The 22128-nt window shown below is 43.8% G+C and overlaps 1 long non-coding RNA gene across 1 annotated transcript; it reads left to right on the top strand.

The window, feature by feature from the left end:
* Window positions 1–297: 297 nt before the first annotated feature.
* On the top strand, window positions 298–21398 carry LOC119497516. Its single transcript, XR_005208941.1, has 3 exons — window positions 298–433; window positions 4718–4728; window positions 21371–21398. It is a non-coding gene; the product is annotated as an uncharacterized LOC119497516 (long non-coding RNA).
* The last annotated feature ends 730 nt before the right edge of the window (window positions 21399–22128 follow it).

Raw genomic sequence — 22128 nt, 5'->3', positions numbered from 1 at the left:
GCCGAGCTGTAGCCTGCCGTCTCGGAGCAGCTGTCAATCACTCGCCAACTCCAATCAAACCGTCAACGAATCAATATCAATATATAAAATCAATATTCTGTTACTGTAATGCCAATTCCCCCCCTTTAACTGTTTTCAGAAACATCTTGTAGTGTACTGTTTAACTGTAAAATGAGAAAGTTTGTGACCCGGAAATACCAAGCACCGCCCACCAGCCGGAGCACAGCCAATAGGAACGCTCTCTCTGATATTACCTGTGATTTGCCAAAGTCTCCCGTTACAGGCTAGATTTTTAAAAGCCTGAAAACAGAGCCATGAGGAGGTGCAGAAGTCTAGTTATCTCTCAGAACACTTGAATTACAATATGCTGAAAGGTTATTATGGAATTGTTGCCCAATGATGCCAAAAACACTCTGCCTACTGAGGCTTTAAGGTGACAGTGAGCCAGCATGCACAAGACCCAGAAATCGAAGCAGCTAAATGGAATCCAGCCATCACTAATTTAATAAATTACATCTATGCTTTTCTTACTGTGACACGTCAAAATGTCTTCTATGATAAAGTCCTATGAAGGCTGTTATTTTCCATGTCTTCATCACATCTTTCCGCTCTCACAAGACTATCCAGCTCATACAGGCGCATCGTCTTTGGCTCATTAGACTTCTCAGGAAAGTGTGTGCGTGTGCTGATCAGTTTCCCTGAGTGCCATGGTGGAGCGGGGATTATCTCAGATGCCTCACTGTAAAAAGATCCCTGGTTTGCCACTAAGACCAACTCTTCTGTTGATCCCCCTGCCATCAGTCCTCGCCAATCCCTGTCCTGACATTTGAAGTTGCTTGAGTCAAGCACTTCAGGTGAGTCAAGCACTCCCAAATTCACAAAATGTATCCGTTTCTAGTTCTTTATAGCGCTGCCGTGAGTACTAACAAACTGTACGTGTGGTTCCTCCAGCCTATAGTGCGAAATAGACTGAAGACCTGGCGCTCGGTAGCAGATCACAGTGACCCAGGTTTGATTGATCGCTGTGGTGGCAGCAGCTTCATAAACAGGGCCCATCCATCAGCCTCTCCTGGGAGCCACTGGAGGGGAAGAGGGGAGAGAGGGAGCCAGACACAAATGTCACCAGGCGCAGTGAGAGGTGGAGGGGCTGGAGGAGGGAGACCAGAGGCCTTGGCCCAAACACTGCTGACCAGAGCAAAGGTGAGCCAACACCTCGTGATGGGCCAGAACAGGGAAAGACTGATGTGCACCTGGACTGGTTCCTCTCAGCACAGAGCTTACAGCAGTTTCCTTCATTGCAGTAATGTTGATGAGGATGTTTTTTTTAAATACTAGGGCTGTCAAAGTTAACCCGAGTTTTGAAGCTACAAAATTGTAAAGTGAAGATACTGGTATCATATGAAACTAGAAAAACTTAAGGAATCCATTGGTGCCAACCATGCCATACTAGATCGTCACGAAGGAGGCTAAATAACGCTCCAAACTTCAGCTACATTTTGGTGAGGAAAAACTGGTATGGCCATTTTCAAAGGGGTCCCTTGACCTCTGACCTCAAGATATGTGAATGAAAATGGGTTCTATGGGTACCCACGAGTCTCCCCTTTACAGACATGCCCACTTTATGATAATCACAGCACACTGACACACTGACAGCTGTTGTTGCCTGTTGGGCTTCAGTTTGTTATGTTATGATTTGATCATATTTTTATGCTAAATGCAGTACCTGTGAGGGTCTCTGGACAATATTTGGCATTGTTTCATGTTGTTAATTGATTTCCAATAGTAAATATGTACATACATTTGCACAGAGCAAGCATATTTACCCACTCCCATGTTGATAGAGTATTAAATACTTGACAAATCTCCCTTTAAGGTACATTTTGAACAGATAAAATAATGTGTGAATAATTTTGCGATATTATTTTAATTGATTGACAGCCCTGAAAAATACATAAAACTATGTGTATATACTTTACATGTAGTAAACATATACAGAATATGCATGCATGGATTTCACTGTGCACCACACAAGGACCTTCAGAGGCATTTCAGTGTTGACCATTCATGTCAGAATTGTATTGTACCCAGTAAAAGAGTGATTGACGTCCTTGGCCAACTCTCCGTTCCTCCTTCCTCACGCCTTCCTCCCACCCTCCCTGCCCTCTGCTACTGCGTCACACCGCTGAGAGAGCGTGCGTGTATCGGGACCCTCAGGGCCCGACGTCCATAAGCGGAAGGGGGTGGAGGTCATAGAGGAGAGCCCAGGGGTCAAAACACTGTGTGCGCAGTTCCGGGACCCCTATCAGACTGTGCGACCCAAGAACAGACGAGCCACTGTTCCTCCTCAAGCTCTCCTTTCATTCCCCCCAGCAACGGGACTCTTACGCCGGGATGCAGTGGCAGGGCTCAGGGGTGGGCACAGTGGGCGACCTTCTGATTTTAAAGATATAGACAGGCATTTCTCTATTGTCAAAAGCCTCGTAATTCATTTGACGACTCGCACAGGCCATCCTGTCCCCCACAACGACATCTCTTTAGGTTAATGACCCTGGAGGTTTGCTAACGAATAGTCATTTTTGGAATGGGGGGAGTTAGAAGTGAGAGCTGTGTGGTCACACAGCTGCAGGGTATGACATTGACCCCGATATATAGTAACTGCTTGAGAGTAAAAGTCTAGCCTGGTTAAGAAGGGGTACAATACAATGGATCTTTGTTTTACAAGTTTAGTTATTACACATATAATGGAAAAAAAAACTGTTCCTATAAATAAAGGGAACATTTTGTGATCTGTTTCTTTGATGCCAATGTCTATTTAATGCTGCACTATACTACTATAGTATTACAGTTTTCTATATGACGCTGATATTTTGTTTCATGGGGGAATTTATCAATTTTATTTAAAGGGTCAGTTTACTCAAATTACAAAAATATTAGGGCTGTCAATCGATTAAAATATTTAATCGAGATTAATCGCAAATTAATCGCACATGCTTTATCTGTTAAAAATGTACCTCAAAGGGAGATTTAATACTCTTGTTAATATGGGAGTGGGCAAATATGCTTGCTTTATGCAAATATATATATATATATATATATATTTATTATTGGAAATCAATTAACAACACAAAACAATGACAAATATTGTCCAGAAACCCTCACAGGTACTGCATTTAGCATGCAAAATATGCTTAAATCATAACATGGTAAACTCAAGCCCAACAGGGTACAACAGCTGTCAGTGTGCCAGTGTGCTGACTTGACTATGACTTGTCCCAAACTGCATGTGATCATCATAAAGTGGGCATGTCTGTAAAGGGAAGACTCGTTGATACCCATAGAATCCATTTTCATTCACATTTCTAGAGGTCAGAGGTCAAGGGACCCCTTTGAAAATGGCCATGACAGTTTGTCCTCGCCAAAACGTAAAAAGTTTGGAGCGTTATTCAGCCTCCTTTGCGACAAGCTGGTATGACATGGTTGGTACCAATGGATTCCTTAGGTGTTGTAGTATTAATGCCAGTCTTCACTCTAGTTTTAAAACTGAGCCTGCTACAACTTAAAAATCACAAGTTGCATTAATGCGTTAAAGAAATTAGTGGCGTTAAAATTAATTTGCGTTAATATGTTATTATCACGTTAACTTTGACAGCCCTAAAAAACATATTTTCTCACTTACCACAAATGTTATTGACCTACTTATAAATCTGGTTTTCTTTGCCCATGTTTTGAAATATCCAGCATAAATCCCAGAGACAAATAAAATCTGGGCAAATAAAAACAAAATTACAAATGTTTTATTGTAATTTTGCTGAACCAAACCTTTAACTTATTTTTAGGCAACTGCAGGTTATTTTGTGGTCACATTTTCTTTATTATAAGATGATACAGAATACAAACTGGTCACAAATAGAGCTGCGAGGATTACTTGATTAATTGATTAGTTGTCAACTATTAAATTAATAGCCTACTATTTAGATAATCAATTAATGGTTTGAGTATTTTTCTTTTAAGAAAACAAAGCCTAAATTCTCTGATTCCAGCTTCTTAAATGTGAATATTTTCTGGTTTCTTTACTCCTCGATGACAGTAAACTGAATATCTCTGAGTTGAGGACAAAACAGGACATTTGAGGACGTCATAATAATTCAATATAATTAGTTAGTTGCAGCCCTAGTCACAAACACTATCATCTCCCCACACGGTTTTAACCTGCCACTTGATCCTTGCAAACCACGCGTGCTGCACCTCCACCCTCCTCATTCACCAACGCAGTTCTGCCCCGCTCCAGAGCCAGCGCACAGAGCCAAGGTTAAGGATGGTTAAGGACAATACTAATCGATCCCCCAATTACGGAGAGCTGGAGAGCGAGAGGTGGGGGAGAAGAGAGAGGTAGCCTGGGGTTTGAGTGTTGGGAGGGAGCCTCAGAATGCGAGGGGGTGGGGGGATGAGAGGTAGTCTTTATCTGCGGATCCCTCTCTCCTTTAACTTGAAGCTGGGTGTCATGGGGCTTTTGAAGTACTGGATAGAGAGGAGGGACAGAAAAGGGGGGAGGAAGAGGAGGGGTGTGTGGGAGGCTGGCGTGCAGGCAGGGTCTCTCTCTCCATGCCAGGGGGAAGACGTCTGAAGGAAAATCTTTACAGTCTTGACAGTGCCCCTGACGTGTGTGCCTTTTTTGTGTACTTGTGTGTGAGTATTTGGATATGTGTGTGTATCTTAGCATGTTTGTGTGTGTGAGTGTGTGTGTGTGTGTGTGTGTGTGCCGGAGTTGAATGTCTGGCTCATGCAGTGAGGTGGGGATCACAGAGCCCCCTTTTTAAATTGCCGCTAATGAGCCCTGGCTGGCGAGAGGTACTCGAATTGATTAAATTTGCATGGGAGCCTAAATCATGACGGGGGCCTCATACTTGTGCCCCCCACCTCTAGGTGCACACACACACACACACATACACAGCACCCCTGGTCCCCCCCACCACCCACCCCCACCCCAACTCCACATCAGCCCTACAGGGGGTATCTCTCTGCAGGAGAGAGGGACAGGATAGACCAGGGGGAGGGTGTGTACATGTGTGTGTGTGTGTGTGTGTGTGTGTGTGTGTGGTGTTGAACGGGGCGTGGAGGGCACCCATCTGCCCCGGTATTACTGTCAGTCCATCATTCAGGGGAATGCCAGGCGCGCGCCTCGGGGACGTGTTCATTACGCTTTAACTACCGGATCTGTCCTTGTCTCGCTGCCTCCCCGTGTCATTGTCTGCCTGAGATTGTGTGTGTGTGTATATTTATGCATGTGTCTGCTTGCATCACAATTGAACGCACCCAGTTCTTGTGTACGGAGGAGTGTTTGTGTGTTTTGAAACTGAGCAATACTCACACTGGACACTGTACTTTGGTTTGATATTGGGCTGTCAATTGATTAAAATATTCAATCGCAATTAATCGCATTATGGTCCATAGTTAATCGCGATTAATCGCAAATGAATCACATTTTGTATCTGTTCAAAATGTACCTTAAAGGGAGATTTGTCAGGTCTTTAATACTCAACATGGGAGTGGGCAAATATGCTTGTTTTATGCAAATGTATTGTATATATTTATTATAGGAAATCAATTAAAAACACAAAACAATGACAAATATTGTCCAGAAACCCTCACAGGTACTGCATTGAGCATAAAAAAATATGCTCAAATCATAACATGGAAAACTGCAGCCCAACAGGCAACAACAGCTGTCAGTGTGTCAGTGTGCTGACTTGACTATGACTTTCCCCATTATGATTATCATAAAGTGGGCATGTCTGTAAAGGGGAGACTCGTGGGTACCCATAGAACCCATTTTCATTCACATATCTTGAGGTCAGAGGTCAAGGGACCCCTTTGGAAATTGCCATGACAGTTTTTCCTCACCAAAATTTAGCGTATATTAGTTTGGAGCGTTATTTAACCTCCTTCACAACAAGCCAGTATGACAATGAATTCATTAGGTTTTCTAGTTTCATATGATACTAGTATATTCACCCTAGCTTTAAAACGCTACGACCTAAAAATCCCAAGTTGCGTTAATGCGTTAAGAAAATGAGTGGCATTAAAACACATTTGCATTAGAGCGTTATTATCGCGTTAACTTTGACAGCCCTAGTTTGATACTGTAGGTGTGTAACTTTTTGAAACCTACTTGTTAGTTTCCTCTTCTGTTAAGCTCCTCTTCACTTCATTAGAATATTCCCAGTCTTTTAATTTCTACATCTGTCTTCCACACAAACACACTGCACTTTTTTGTCTCTCAGAATTTGTTAGTGTGTTGTTTCTCTAATGGTTACCTCTCTAATGGCAACGACGTGACGACGCGTGATGAGAGCTGCTTTTTTGTGTACACATGCACCTCATACAGTATCTGCTCAACAGTGAGTGTGCATGCATGTGTGTGTGCACTCGTGGGGGGACAGTGCATGTGCGTGGTTAGCCCGGGTGATTGCAGTAATCAGATGGGGGTGTTAATCAGAGTTTGTTCGTCAGTGGCCTGATGAGGGACGATGAGGGCCGCTGATTGTAATGCGATGCTTCAATCGGTCTCTCTGACGACGACGGAGAGACAAACCGCCAAGAGAATCATTATCATACCGCACACTTTTTTCTCCCCCACTTTTGGAACACCACGACAGACTGCCAAAGAGTAAACAAACAAGCAAAACACTTCTGTATGCATTGAAGTATGTCGCTGAGGAGACTCAATTATTATTATTATACAGCATGTTTTCATTACAGTGGACACAATGTCACACGATGGGTTATATATCACTATTTAGGTGTCGGTGTCACCCCTATTGAATAACAAGAGCAAGGGGGAAGGGATGTGTTGGGGTTAGAAGGGAGAGAAAAGACGTAGTTGGGAGAAAGGTTGGGGGTGGGGGAGGTAAATGTGACCCCGTGGTTTATAGTCCTGTCTTGTCACTGACAGGTTTGCATCAGATCTTTTTTATTCCTCGTTCTTTTGCAAGGGGGGGTGACGCTATTACGGTTGCCTCATCAGCCAAGTCCCTACAAGGGCTGATACAAATTAATTAACCTAATTAGGGGCTGCGATTGCGGGTGTGATTATAGGGGCTGGAAGGGGAGGGAGGGATGGATGGAGGGATGAGGCAGAGAGGGATGGCTCCTGGAGGTGGGGGTGCGCTGGCAGCCAGGGCCCAGGCGATGATGAGCCGGGAGGTGTGGGAGCAGAGCCAAGATGCTCTGCATGGCTAATGAGGAAAGCTAGCTAGCTTCAGCCTTCCCTCCGCCTTTCTCTTTTGCAATTCTACACCTTCTATTTACATTTTTCTTCTTCTGTTTTTTTTTATATTTAACCTCTGTTATGCTTCAATTTCCTCCTTATATCCTCTTATATTACTCTATCCTTTACTCTCCCTCAACTTCTGATGTATTTCCTTTCCATTTTTATCATTATTTCCCTCCTGTTTTGTCCCGTTGTTTTGATGACTGACTTTAGGTTACTAAAAAGGACTAATGCACCTGTTGCCTTTCACAGTTAAACTGAATGTATACTGTTGTCTTTTCCAAGTAGAGGTTAAAAGCCATCGGCCTATCTGATCCAATCATTATTCAAGACCTTTGTGGCTAAAAGCTCGCAACATTTTTGACCATTTCCAAAAGTGAAGAAGTAGTAGATTCCTCTACAAAGCCTGTAGTCTGTCTTTTGTTGATGTTCTGTAGTATCACGGTGCATAGGGTGCAGTGCAGCACTGCCTATTGTTCACTTTAACTGTACTCCACACAAGGAACAGAAATACCCTCTGGGAACACACATAGTGTCACACACACATACAAGCTCACACAATTTCTCATCCTTTCGTATGCACAACCAATCGCGGCTCAACACACAGATGCACACTCAGACTCTCTCTCTCTACCTCCCTCTCTTACACAGGCACACTCCAGAGGAGCAATATTTAAATCTCCTTCTATTTGTATTGGAAACAGAACAAAGATATTCTTCAGACCGAAGCAAAATGTGTTTTCTTGCCGGCATCAGCAATTCTAATGTTTCTAATGAGTTGGAGGAGAAGACGAGCGACTGGAAGGGTTAGGTATCAGTAAATAAAAAAAGAATCAAAAGAAACACCAGAAATATCCCTCACAAGTGTACTTTTGGGGCTGCTGCCTTCCTGAAAGTGCAGGATCCCGTGCCAGTATTGTCCACTGATTGCAATGTCACCTCTGAATATTGTCGCTGTATCTCTGCCACGCTAAGCATGCGGTGGATTGTGGCGTTTGATTTCCAAGATTGTGCCTTTAGCTGCCTCTCTCTCTCTCTCTATCTCTCCTTTCTCTTATTCTTGCTCACCCTCCCTCTCACGTCCTGTTTCTGCCTCAGTATCAGTAGCAGGGATGTGATTAGGAAGCCACGAGCAGACATTGATAGGGAGGTGTTCATATCGCTGTTCTAATCTGGAGCCCCAGGAAAAAAAAGGCCCCTTCTGTTTTTCTCTCCCAAGGATTCTGCATTGTAAATGGCTGCAAGGCTCCTCTTCATACATAGAAAAATGCAAGACAGCTTTTTATCTAGCGTAGAGATTAAAAATAAAGAAAAGGGTTAAATAGAACATGAGATTTAAAGCTGCTCTAATCAACATTTTTTTGTATTAACAATGGATAAAATGAATGTGAAAGCTCATAGAGACGAACACACAGTGAAATATTTTCAACTCTGCATTTTCCCCTCAGCTCTATGGAGGTTTAAGCAGCTTTAAAGATGCTGAATGCGAGATTGGGAGCATTTCTCCTGCCTCTGTACGGCTCTCAACACATAAGGTTAGGCACTGACCTCGAATGGTTAAGGTTATGATACGTTGTCGGGCAGCGAGTCGCAAGAGCTTTTAAAAGTTTTTTGCAGATCTCAGATCAGATTTCACAATTTGTGGGTTACCTTCTTGATACGACCGCTGAGTCGGCGGCTCGCAGCTATTGGTGCTAACAGTGCAAAATAAGGCAACAGTGCTGAAAGAGCTAACAGTGTTTACCTGAGAGGGAACCAGAGGGTGGATGCTATGTTTCCGCAACGATGCCGTCAGTTGTAACAGCTGTATGAGAGCAGTGCAGAGCAGCAGCTGTGAGCAAGCCAGTGGGCTACATTCACATGCACAAACATGCACTAAAAGGAACACGCGGCCAGCCCGGCTGTGTCAACAAAGCACGGAGAAGCTCGGATTACAACACACACAGAGGGAGCGCAACTTCATTCTCTGCTCAGGTAGACATTACTCCTCTATATCTTTACATAGCAAATAGTTGTTTGCTGCCATATTAATTCTCTGGATCGTAAAGAGCGTCTTTAGGATCATTGTTTTGGTTTTACGGCTGCAAAAGAATACCGTTTTGATTTTGAGCAGATTTTAGCTGTTTATAGAAAAAAAACCTCAAATAAACCCCAACATTCATTACCTGCCCAGCACCAAACGGCAGATAAGCTTAGCGACTAGCTGTTGGACATAGCGTAACTGGTGAAAAGCCAAATATTTTCCTTCTGGCTCTGCCTGGCTGTCCCTCCCAGCCAGTAATACCATCGTGTTCCTTTGCAAGGGATTGTCTGCAGGGTAGGAAGTTAGCACCAGCTACCAGCAGCTACCAAATGCTGGTAAAATATGCAAGTGGCCACTTAATTTGCTTCACTCACCAGTAAAAAAAAACCAATGGTAATCTATTGAGTGGCTGGTAAAATTTGGAATCCGCCAGCCACAGTGGCAGGTGGACAATTTTTTTTTATTTCCAACCCTGACTGGCTGCTTCCCCATCTAGTGCACCACATTTACTATTTAATATTTTGCAACATTTTCATCAACATCTTATTTTGCATTGCTTTTTCTCTCACTATTCTGTGTAGCACATTAGTGATACAACTGATACACGTTTTATGAGCTCCCTGTTCTAAACACCTGGGTGTCAATTACAACTTTCCAGGGAAAAATCTTCTGGCACACAGGAAGTGAAATGTCCCAACAACAGTAAAAAAAGTCTTTGTTTGTTTGGAATTAATGGAAGAATAATTAGCATGAATCGCTACAGCCACATTACTGAACATAAGAAATTCCCCTCTCACACTCTGTTATGTTGTTTTGTTTTGTCTTAATGAGGTGTTACGAATGCTGATGTAGTTCAACTCTTTGTACTTATTGTATGTTTCATTAGACAATTTAAATTCCTGAAATTGATGAGAACCAATGCGAAGCATTTGTATTCCATATGCATCAAACGGAGGAGAGAGGCGTCACGAGATGCTGAGTTTGAGGATGTGTGTGTGTGTGTGTGTGTGAGTGTGTAATTGAGGCAGAGGGGCCCGAGCGATTACTCAGGCCTTTGAGAAGTCCCTGTCTCTTGGCTCCGGTATACTCTCGTCCTCACTGATAAGCATGAGCCCTGTCAGAGGGAAGGTAAATACGGCACTTAAGGATTCCTCTCTCATTTTGTAGTCACACTTACGCTTTAATTAAAGCCAGAGAGAGAGAACGAGAGAGAGAGCGATAGCCCTGCAATGAGCCGATGCTATCAGGGGGCAAGGCAGGTAGAACCACTGGGAGATGTGGGGCCGAGATCTGGCCTCCGACCAGCGTACGCACGTGTGTGAAAGAGAAGACAATACATACAATTTAAGCGTGTGTGTACGTGCACATGCGTGTCCGGTCAAAATGTTTGTGTGTGTATGCGCGAGACGCTTTACGTTGCTTCTCCCAGCTAAACAGCTGTAGCGAGGCTGCTATCAGATATTTATAAGCGGCTCATGAATATGGATGGGCGGCGTGATGGGACTGATGTTTGTCCTCTAAGAGGGGATGAAAGGAGAATGTGCTCCCTTCCCTGAGAGACCCAGTCAGGGCCGCTCATAGAGCAGGGGATGGGAGCTCCGGATCGGGAGTAAAACGGAGACTGGGGTGGGTGCTGGTGGTTCAGGACAGATGGTAAAATTTAATGAAATGTGATTTGGATACTCAAGGCAAAGCATTTCCCTTATGGATTTCTAAATTAAAAACTTCAGTGAAGTATTAACACTCTCATCAGTATGACTGTGGGTTATTGCTACATCCCTCTCATACTCTCCAATCAAGATTTTCTCTGCTTTTTGAATGCTGAGATATTTACAGTCTTAATAATGAAATAAGAATCCCGCTTTAGAAAAAACACCAGCAATTTGACAGTGTTGTTGATCAGTACTAATTGTTTATTTTTTTTTATTTAATAATTTCAGGTTGGCTTTAAAAAATTTTTTTTTGGCATGTACTGTTCTTTTGACTATGTGAGAGTGTTGTAACTAGAGAATGTACAGTTTCTATATTTATATGCGCATCTTAAAAGGTACAGTGTGTAGGATTGGGCGACATCTAGTGGTGCAGTTTCAGATTGCAACCAACTGAGTACCCTTCCGCTCACTCCTCCCTTTCCAAGACTGTGGTGACGTGAGCCATTGAGTGCAAAACCGTGGTAACACTGTTCACCTCAGAGCTCAGAGGCCATCCTTACCATAATTACACTACAGCTGACAGTAACACGGTTTTGCACTCTGAGGCTCACGTTATCGCAGTGTCGGAGAACTAAGGTGGCCTTCAGGTAACATAAAAATGCGAAAGGCTCTCGTTAGAGCCAGCGCTTGGTTTGCCCGTTGTAGAAACATGTCGGCACAACATGGCGGAGTCCGTGAAGAGGACCCGCTCCCTATATAGATATGAAGGGCTCATTCTAAGGTAACAAAAACACAACAATTCTTAGTTTGATTAGGTGATTATACACTAATGAAAACATAGTAATGAATATTATATTCCATTTATTATATTCCTGTAAATAGATCCCCCTGAAATGTAACACACTGTTCCTTTTAAGTCCATTAATGTAATGTTAGGTATTGAGGATGAAACACGTGCCTTCCCTAATTTCTAACCACAATCATGTCCTGCCGGGGGCCAAATGGAAATTAAGTATGTTTTCAGCCCTCCAAGAAAAAAAAAGTTACAATTCTTTGTCATTGTCACAGTGAATAACAAATGTCCTTGTCCATAGCGGTCACTCTGATTCCCAGCAGCAAACATTTGGTCAGGGACGTGCATAACTGACCTAAGTGTCCACTGTAGAGGTCACCACATTGAGAGACAGGATCAGAGGACGGCAAGCACGGGGGCAAGCAGCAGCGCTGCACTACAATGTACCTTTCAATGCTAATCACTGAGTCATCTATCAGAGCTAATACATGGGCGCTAAGCAACCTGTACATGCATTAGACTTCCCCAATTACCATAATGGGTTGGTTTTTAATATGGCTAATAGGCTGGCACGACCTTGCCCATTCACTCAGCAGGTACATGCACCCAGCCGATGTGAAATGGACATATTTAGAGACTAAATGACCATTAGGGACTTTTAGCTGTTATGGGTCCATAGTTATGCATCTGAAAAGGGAAGGCTAGATGGATGGACAGATGGATAGATGACAAACAGAAACATTTGCAGACAAAAGACAATAAAATGAGAGGAAAAAAGCTGAAATGGTGATGCATGCAGAAGAGAATGGATATTATTGTTGGTTTTGCTCTTTGGAGTACAAAACACAAAATAGCTGTTTTATGGGGCAGCATTTTGACCAAGCAGCCTTCTTCATATCTGAATGTGCTGGTGTAGGAGTGCCCCGTGGGCACTGCTGGGAAGTACGTCAATGTGGGCGCAATGTGGTACCGAGAGGGCGGATGGGTAGTGAGGGAGAGAAGGGGCAGAATCTGAAAAATGTGCCTCCGCAAAACCCCGGGGGGTTAACGTTTTGGTTTTCTCTGAGCCTTTTTGTGGTAGTGGACAAATGATCCCAGGAGTCGGACAATAATGTTTTTATGGGACTCTAAATGTTGAGCTCAACAAGGTCATTGTGGGAGTGTAATGGCCAACACGTGGCCAGGCTTGAACTGTAGCAGCCTCGCAGTTGGTCTTGGGTCCAGAGGGGAGGAGAGGTGGGGAAGCAGGGAGGAGAGAAAGTGGGAGGAGAGGAGAGCAGGGGCTCACCCCTTTGAGCTCCTCCAACAAGCCCGCACTTTGTTCTTATGAGAGACAAGAGCCACTCAGAACATGAAGTACCTAGATGACCAAACTATGCCAGTCCAGGCCAGACTGGGTCTTGTAAACTGGCCCGGAGAGATAATGTTTCCCTGTGGCTAATCTGTGCCTGGATGCCCACGCCCTGGCATCTAGTGAACAATAACCCCTTCCTGCTTCAAACAACAATCCTTTTCTTGGTCTCTCTTGGGACAAGTCCGACTTTTACTGTCTGTCGCTCCCCCTGTGTGTTTGTGTGTGAGTGTGTGGGTCAGAGCTTATCTGTTTGTTAGTCAGGATAAAGGACTTCACTGTAGTCTGGCTGTCCACTTCACTGTCTCTTATAAAGGAGATGGGAACGCTGTGTACCTCGACTGGAATTTGGAAACAGAACTTGAAAATGTTTAATATCTACTCTCATGTAAATACTAACAAAGTTAGTGTATGTGCTTTGTTTCGCACAATGTGTATGACATTTTTAGTTCTGAGGTTTTCACTAATGTGTCTGATCATGTCCTATGGGTCAGTGTAATCTCACAGATTTGGTATAGCTGTTGTTAATTCATCTTTGGTGTTTGGTTTAGCTAATAGTACAGCCAGTGTGCGAAGACATTCCCACTTGGGCTGGGTATCGGTACTCTATTCCTTCAAGGTATCGACCGAAACAACCCAGTAACAAGTAGTATTGAAACTTCTCCAGTCAATACCTGCAATCGATCCTTTTTGTGCCCAAATCTAGAAAAAAATTACTACATACTAGTAGTAATTACTAGTACTACATTGTATGATTTTGCAGCCAATCAGTCGCAATTTTCTGCGAAGTGTGATTGGTCCACTACCGCAGCAACTACAAGCCATACTGAACACGGAAATGTCTGAGCCGATGGCTAGCAGCTAACGGTGCAAACGGTACTTACAGCCCTAACAACGGAACAAGTGTTAACACTTAACATGAGGGGAACCGGGAGGTGGCTGTTACAGTTACTCTACAATGCGGTCCTGCAACCATGAGTTGGACAGCATTATCAGCGGCAACCGCTGTATGAGCGCTGTGCAGTGCGGTGGCGATTAGCTAGCCAGTGGGACACACACACAGCTTCTATTCACATGATGGGTATCGAATGAAGTACTATTAAGTATTGATATCGGTATCACTTTAGGAGTACTGGTATTGGTATGGCATCGTAATTCTTTAAACGATACCCAGCACTAATAGAGTGCTCCAGGGATGACGTATTTTTGTAGGCCAACCAGGAAGGTAGCATCGCCATGGTTCCCTCCACAAAAAGCCAATCTGAGTTTTCCATTGGATTTTGGATTATTGCAGAAAATAAGATCTGTGGCAAACAAACGGTTATAATACTTACATATTTGTTCAGCAAGATAATCTTCACAAATGAACACCACTTCTATGATTTTTGAAACTTGAATGCAATCGCCAGAAGTAAAAAGATGACGTTAGGCTATAAACGAACTGCACCACGGTCACATGAGCGTGAGTATACACAACGAGGATGTAAAGGCGGACGAGTCAGCGTGATGATGTTTATGAGTCTCATTTAACCACTTGTTAGCAACCGCCTTTTTTAAGACACATAAAGGCTTCAAAATTCATGACGTAGAATAAAACGTTAAAATCTCTTATATAAAATCTCTTCATATTTCAGGCATCTAACTAAAAACGTATTAAAAAAAAAAACATTGACTGCCAGAAGAGGGAACCGAAACTGCTAAAATAATAAAAACTCATTTCCGGGTTTTAGGACTCATTCCTGTAGCACTCTATTCCCACACTGGTAGACTGATAAATACTGCAACTCTGAGGAAGACTGGCGGTAGATGTGTATGTGCGCTCAGTTATATCTGATGTTCACAGTGTACTGTAAAGAAAATCTAAAGCAAACAGAGCAGCAGAAGATTTACTCTTTCTTCTGAAAAATGTGTTTTCAGCACACACACAGTCAGTCCCCCTTCTGTCTTTTGTCAATTGGATATCAGTCACATCATTTCATCTGAAAACGCTGATATGTGACAATAAATTCTACGATATAAACAGCCTTTGAGTCACAAAATGAGTTTGGCCAAGCATCGACTTCTTAGACTGGCTGAACAGATGTTTAATAGGATGGAGCGTGGAGAGGCAGCTTCATCTTGTCTCTCCTTTGTCTCATAGTCCAGATAGTCGCATTGGTAAATAGATGGACCTATGGCGTGTGCGTGTGTCCCTCTGAGGACGCAGCTTCATGGTCCCCCGAGTGAAGCCGTATGTCTGCTGTTAAAAAGGGCCGGAGCACCAGACAGTTAATCAATAGATCAATCATAACATTTCCACTTCAAATCAATTACCCCGTGACTTCCTATCCATCTTTGTTCCTTTGTTTCAGTAGATTGTGCTTCATCCTCTAAGAATAAGTTGCTTCATTTGATGCATTATTAAGAATTAATCAATTTGCTTTGTATGTTTTTAGTCGTATATACACAATGATTTTTGATGCTCAACAACAATTCTAAAAGGTACCATGAAAGATTTGCGTCACAATGAAACACAATGAAAATCAGCTATATTTACAGAGGGGGAATGATTCAAAGGCAAAGAAGAAAGAGTGAGAGTGGCAGAGAGCGAGAGAGAGTGAAAGTAATAAAGAGGGCACATTGTTTCCAGTCTGCACGCATGAGCTTGTCTTTTCGAACCAAGTTGAATTCCAGCCATTCAGATGGCTGGAGTGCGTAGGCCAGGCCTCCAACGCGTTTCCCCGTCACCATCACAACAGTTACCATTCATGAGGCTCCGCTGGCTGTGGGGACATCTGCACCACAACTCTTGTCACCTCAGCACCCCCCACCCCTTCCCTTCCCTGCTGCACACTGCCTCGCTGAAACAAACACACACACACATACACACAGAGACACTAAACTTCTGCAGCTAAATGCCAACGGAGGGAATCAGAAGGGCATCAGAGATGGCCGTTGTCTGCGTACGCCCATGTGTGGGTTTGTGTGAATGGGACCCAAAGGGTGGGGAGGTCTCTGATACCGCAGGGTGCTGGGCGGGGGTGGCACATTGCTTGGCCCGCTCGGGTGTGTCACGATGCTCGGAGGGTTGAGCGGGTGACAAACGCAAGGTTTTCGACCAGAACGACCCCCTGGCATTCCACGCAGGCTTGTTACACCACAGTGACGTGGGTGGGCCAGGTGACCTTTGAGCCTTTGGTGCTACTCTCGTATGTGTCCATTGTGCCATTGAAATTCTGTATCAATTTCACACATCTACACAGTATAGATCCCATTGGGTTCCTATACAAAGCTCAGTGTTCACACTCAATACAAAGCCCTCTACATGCAGCCAAAACTAAAAGTTATTCGGACGATGACTTCTTGTGAGTTCTGTATTATTTCACAATACAACAATAAATGATCCCTCATCTGTTGTTGTTTTTGGTGTGTAGAGTTAAAAATCACTGAAATATGCCTCAATAAAGGAAAGTATTCTATAAAGTTCCCATTCATGATATCCCCGAGCTGGCTCTCCTGCTGGTATTTCACACCATTTGGGTACTGGGCGTCGACACAGAGGTTCGTTGGATAAACATCCAACGCTGAGTAGGAGCGCCAAGCATCACTGTTATTGTTACTGCTTAATGCCATGCACCAGCATTGTTGTTTTGCAGCAATCAACACATACATATGTAATAAAGCTGAGAGGCAGCGGGACAATACGAGCTATTGTAACGCCCAACTGAGATCTGCACAAAGGCCCCCCCACCAGTCCAGATCGAAGCTAGCTTTTGCATAACTGTTCTGCGCGGACTGGAAATAGCCGCTTCCTGGTTGAAAGTGCAGACGTACGTGATTGGTCCCTGTTGGGAGTTATACAGTACCTGGCAATTTCTCATGGTCTTATTGGTTTGGAGCCATCTGTTGAGCGTGTTGGCATTTTTGTGAATGATGTGGGCTGATGGATGGTGATGAGGGTTCAATGGAGGGGAAGGACAAGAGGTGACGGGACATTTCGGAGTGACTGCAAAGATGTTGTAGATTGTCCATATGTGTGTTTCAGCGTGCGAGTTTGTGTGTGTGTGTGTGTGTGTGCGCGCGTCTAAGGGCAAACGTCGATGGCTGTGTCAGGGGTGAGTGATAACCGTGGTCTTTTCAGCACTGCGGGGCGGGTCAGACGGGTGTGATGGATGGCCAGCAGTCTGGCCCCCTTCTTCACGCCTCTCTCAAGCCCAGTGTCTGGAGATCTGGGCTGGGGTGGAGGGCTGCTGGGTGGTTGGGGGTGAACACGTCTGGCCCTTGTTAGACAAAGGTTGTCTGCACTCCAAAAAAAAAGCTTATTCAGTGGCTCTTTCTAGGCTAAATTGTATTAAATAGAACAATCGCTACTAGCTAAACCACTTGAATTTCTGAATGGAGCTGTCAGTTATTCAATATAGCACCTGGAATTGCTCTCAGTTTTGACATTGACAGCTAACAGATAAAAACAGCTTCAAATTTGTATGGAGAGGTGTTTTTCTTTCCTCTGCTTAGAACCTGGGAGCTGCTAAATCTCCCAACATGTCTATGTATGAAAAACAGAAACTGGTAATTGAGAGTAAAGGAGGTTATTTTGTTACAGCTGATGTGGAATATTTCATATAACCTTCAAAAGCTTTTATATATCGCTTTTTTTTCATAGATGAATTTGCTTTAAGGATAATAGCAGGACCAGAAAGGGTCCCTTGTTGTTTACAGTGTTGTTTACAGACGGTCTAATATACAGTAAGTTTAGTGTTGTTTGGCCAAGTAAAAAATAAAAGAGATAAAAGTAGGAATATATAACGATACGATGATGCTTTTCATCCAAATTTTTTTGTTTTCCACGTCTACTTTTTCCCTTTCCTTTTCACTCCTAGTTAATTTTCTCCTCTTCATCCTCATTCTCCTCCCTTAAATTTCCTTCATAAACATCCTCTTTTATTTTTTTTCTTCCTCCTGCTCATCCTCCTCTTCTTTCTCCTGTTTGCCTTTCCTTCACTTCATTTGCTTCTCCTTGTCTTTCCTTACTCGTTTCCTCCTCGTCTTTCTCATCGTGTCTGCTACTCTTTCCCTTCATCTCTTTGCTTCTCCTTTTTCTTCCACCTCTCCATCATTGTCCTCACCTTCCTTTTCTCTCAGCATAGTCCTTGCATTTCTCTTCTTTTCCTCCTTCCCCTTCTACAAACCACACAATATGCATTTACTCTACGTACAGGGCCAGTAGTCTCTCTGCAGTGGTAGAGGTGATGGTGTATCTGACACAGCCGTCCTTTTCTGACGGAGGTTGGCTTTCCATGGCCGGGCCTGTGTCTTCCCTCCTGTGTTTGAAGGCTCTGCGGACACTGTGGTCTGCTGCTTCAGGCCCAGGCAGGCATACAGAGGGGCAGACAGCAACCAACACCCCAGAGAGGAGCTACAGTAACCTGCCTCATGTCTTTTCTCAATCTTCAAACACGGGGGAGACAGAGAGAGGGAGCGAGAAGCAACAAAGGCTCATGTGAAAGAGCACAAGGCCTTCGCACACCCAGGCTCACTAATTGACGGCTGCAGGGAGTGGGAGAGACAGTGGGAGAGATGAGAAAGCCACCAGACCTTAGTTAGAGTCTGCACATTGTGCATTCAAATGTCCATGCAGAAACACGTGGACACATATACACAAACATATGCACAAATTTTAACGAACGCGTGCTTAAAAACTCCATCATCCACGTCCATGTCATTTATGCTGCCATACCTGTAATCCTGTTTCCCCAGTATGCACACCTCATAAAGCAACTTCTGCAGACACATGCAGAATTTGTTTCATCTCCGGTGCTCATATGTGGGCACAAGTATGAAGAGAAAGGCCCAATTTGCTGCTTTGTCACAGGTTTAGTAATGGCAAACTGAAGGCCTAGGGCCACTATTTAATTGCTTTGGCCATATGCACCAAAGAGGTGCCACACCAATTAATCCCCTCGGTGGCGGAGTGTCCCGTCCCACGCCTGCACCCCCTGGTAGAGTTGTCCCGCAGGGGAGAGGTGAGTGGGTTGGAGTGGGTGGAGAGGCACATGGGAACCCCCTACCAACAATGGGTACCAAATCCATACCCTCTGCTTCACCACCATCCCCCCTCAGCATCAATGGATCACCTTTTATCTGTATATGCAAGTAACGCAAGCTGATTGGTGCGAGAGGGATTCACATGACGCAGCTGCGTCAATCATATTTGAATTAAAGGTCTCATTGATAACATTTTTGTGGACGAATATTTTTCAAAAATAATACATCCACAGAGCTTTTAGAAAAGTGCCGAATAAGAGTATGGCTTTTCCTGAAAAGAATAATGATTTTGAATGAATCATTTTTAAGATTTTTGGCGGGTCCAAAATAAATGTTTTGTTTATCTCTGTAGAAGATATCTGACGTTTGGTTCCTACTTCTAACAAGGCTTGTGAGCCAATAGTAAAAGGACGTTTTGGTATCATGTGATATCTCTGGGTCGTCAGTTAGTGTAGAAAACAGGATAAATGGCTGAGATTGACGGTAAGTGCCTGGCAATGACTTGTTGTGAAGTAAATTCAATGGAACAAGGGAGGGACAATGCTACATCTAGTGGTTGAATGTTATCAATATTATCAATAGCACATTTAAGCTGTATACAGAAGCTTTACAACAAAGATCTGACTATTTGTATTTATTGCTACTATACGGAAAAAGTATTCAGATTCTTTACTTAAGTAAAAGTAGCAATACCACCAGGAAAAGTACTCCAATGCTGCATACAAAATTTACCTTGTGTGAAAGTACCAACCTGATCACATGGGAAGGCGTATAAATACCACGCCTTTAAGGACATGTCATGATAACGCATTTAAAGAGTTTTGGGTGTCATTTCAAGCCGCAGAGTTAACGTTGTGAAGCGGCTTTTCGTGTCATTTAACACCACGTCGTTACCGTGAAATGGTCCTGGCTATGTTTAGGCGACAAAACTATGGTAACGACCACAGTTAGGTAACAAAATCATTTAGTTAGGTTAAGGAAAAACATCAGTCCTGTGTTTGTTTGACTCATCCACCTCAATAAGTGGTCTTTCTCACTCTTTATACTACGTCACTAGCTCTGAGTGTAGCACATTCTCGCAGATGCGTCAGTACAGACTACGTGGCGTGAAATGACACGCCAAAAGCAAGAATAACCATGGTAGTGATTGAATGCAAAATGACTTCAAAATTGTCATGTCATTCATACACTATTTGGTGAGACTGGGCTGGAAAGTGCTGAAGTTAAAGTATTAAAAATAAATGTGCTGGTTATGCAGAATGGTATCTGCCATTGCTACATTATTAAATATTGTAACATTATTATTAATGTCATCAATGATGAATTATGTATGTACATACATGTGCATGTAAGCAGCAGTGGTCAAAGTGGAGATGATAACTATTTTCTATGTTTAATCCATAAAATAGCATTATAAGTTTTCTGCAATGTAACTAGTAACTATAATTATTAAATCAATGTACTAGTGTAAAATTACAATATTTGAAGAGTAGATGTATAAAATAGCAAAAAAAAAAAAATATGTGGGTGCAAATACACCTTAAAGTTGTGCTTCAGTAGTATTTGAGTAATTGTATAATGGTTACGATCCACCACTGCTTGCTGACTCGTACAGAAAAGTGACAAAATAACCTCCAACTATGCATCATCCAGTGGGATATGAAGGGTCAGGATTTGAGGAGAGCGATAGATTCCCCTACCCCTTCCTTTGCCTGCCTACCCATGGGTCATGAGTCTTTACCCCAACAAAGGACCTGTCACCTCTACCCATCATCCCCTCATCCCCAGGCCCCTTGACTGTGACTGAGGAGGGTTACCTAACCTCGTCTGACCACTGCAGGGAGAGCAGCAGGTGGACACACAGACAGACAGACAGAGAGAGGCAGATTAGAAGGAAAGAGACAGAGAGAGAGAGTGGGTTGTTTATTTGCCCCTCTACATAGGGAGTAAAGCATAGGGGAGATGGAGGAGAAGAGAGGGGTGTAGAGAGGAGGAGGAGGAGGGCTTTGGGTGGATGCAGCATCTGGCTGATATGCAGCCGTGTACTGAGGCGATGAGGCGCCTCCAGCCCAGGAGGAGGTAAAGGGGAGTTTGTGTGAGGCCAACACAGATAGCCAAATAGATAGACAGTGACAACAATAGCCTCCTGTAGCCCACAGCTCCAGTCATTCACACCGCTGACAAACTCTCTCGACCATATCATTCTGTGAGCTTCCCTTTACATCTCACCTAAAAACTTTGCTCATCCTTCGTTCAGTTTTAAAACAAAAAAAATAATTAGTATCCATCATGAATAAAGACGAACCGTCACGTACAGGGAGGGAGATCACTGCAAAGACAGGTCAGGACGCTGGCTGACCTTTCGTCTTATTTAAAAATCAAAGGGGTGCTGCTGCCGGGCCCGTGGGGGAATAGAGGTGGGTTGGCTGGAGAAGCCAGGGTTAGCGGGGGTGTCTGGGTGCTAATCCATGGGACCATCGATGACCCTTGACCCCTGGGGGCAAAGGGTTGGGCTCTGCCGAAATGTGTCTACGAAAGTCAGGCCTTCCCTCTGCTCTTCAGGCAAGCCAGACCCTCCAGAGCCCTCCTCCCTCCCAGTAATGATTTATAGGGCAGGGTGCGATCGACACACGCTCAGCCCTAGGGATGACCCTAAATGGTAGTTTTGACACCACTGAGAGACGGGGTTAAAGGTGATCAATAACAAGCCACTGGAGGAGGAGAGACAGAAGGACAGATAGAGCGAGGTGGAGAAAGGGAGGTGGTAGATGAGGAGGAGGAGGAGGAGGAGGGAGCAGCTCTTTTTAATTGGCCTCTGCTCATTACCCGGGTCTTTGTAGACCATCGCCTCTTTTGTGCATGTCCCGGCCTCTAGCTCCAGGGCACATATGTGTTGGGGTTTAAGGTGTTTTCGCTCGATTCTTCTTGAGCTGACCTCAAAATGCGGCGCTCTCAAAAGACTGGTTTGAAGTTTGACCTGAAAGCGACTCAGAACTAGAAGAATCCTACGAAACC

This window comes from Sebastes umbrosus, chromosome 11 (assembly GCF_015220745.1).
Source record: "Sebastes umbrosus isolate fSebUmb1 chromosome 11, fSebUmb1.pri, whole genome shotgun sequence".
NCBI classification, from domain to species: domain Eukaryota; kingdom Metazoa; phylum Chordata; class Actinopteri; order Perciformes; family Sebastidae; genus Sebastes; species Sebastes umbrosus.
This window is presented reverse-complemented; position numbering and strand designations above follow the sequence as displayed.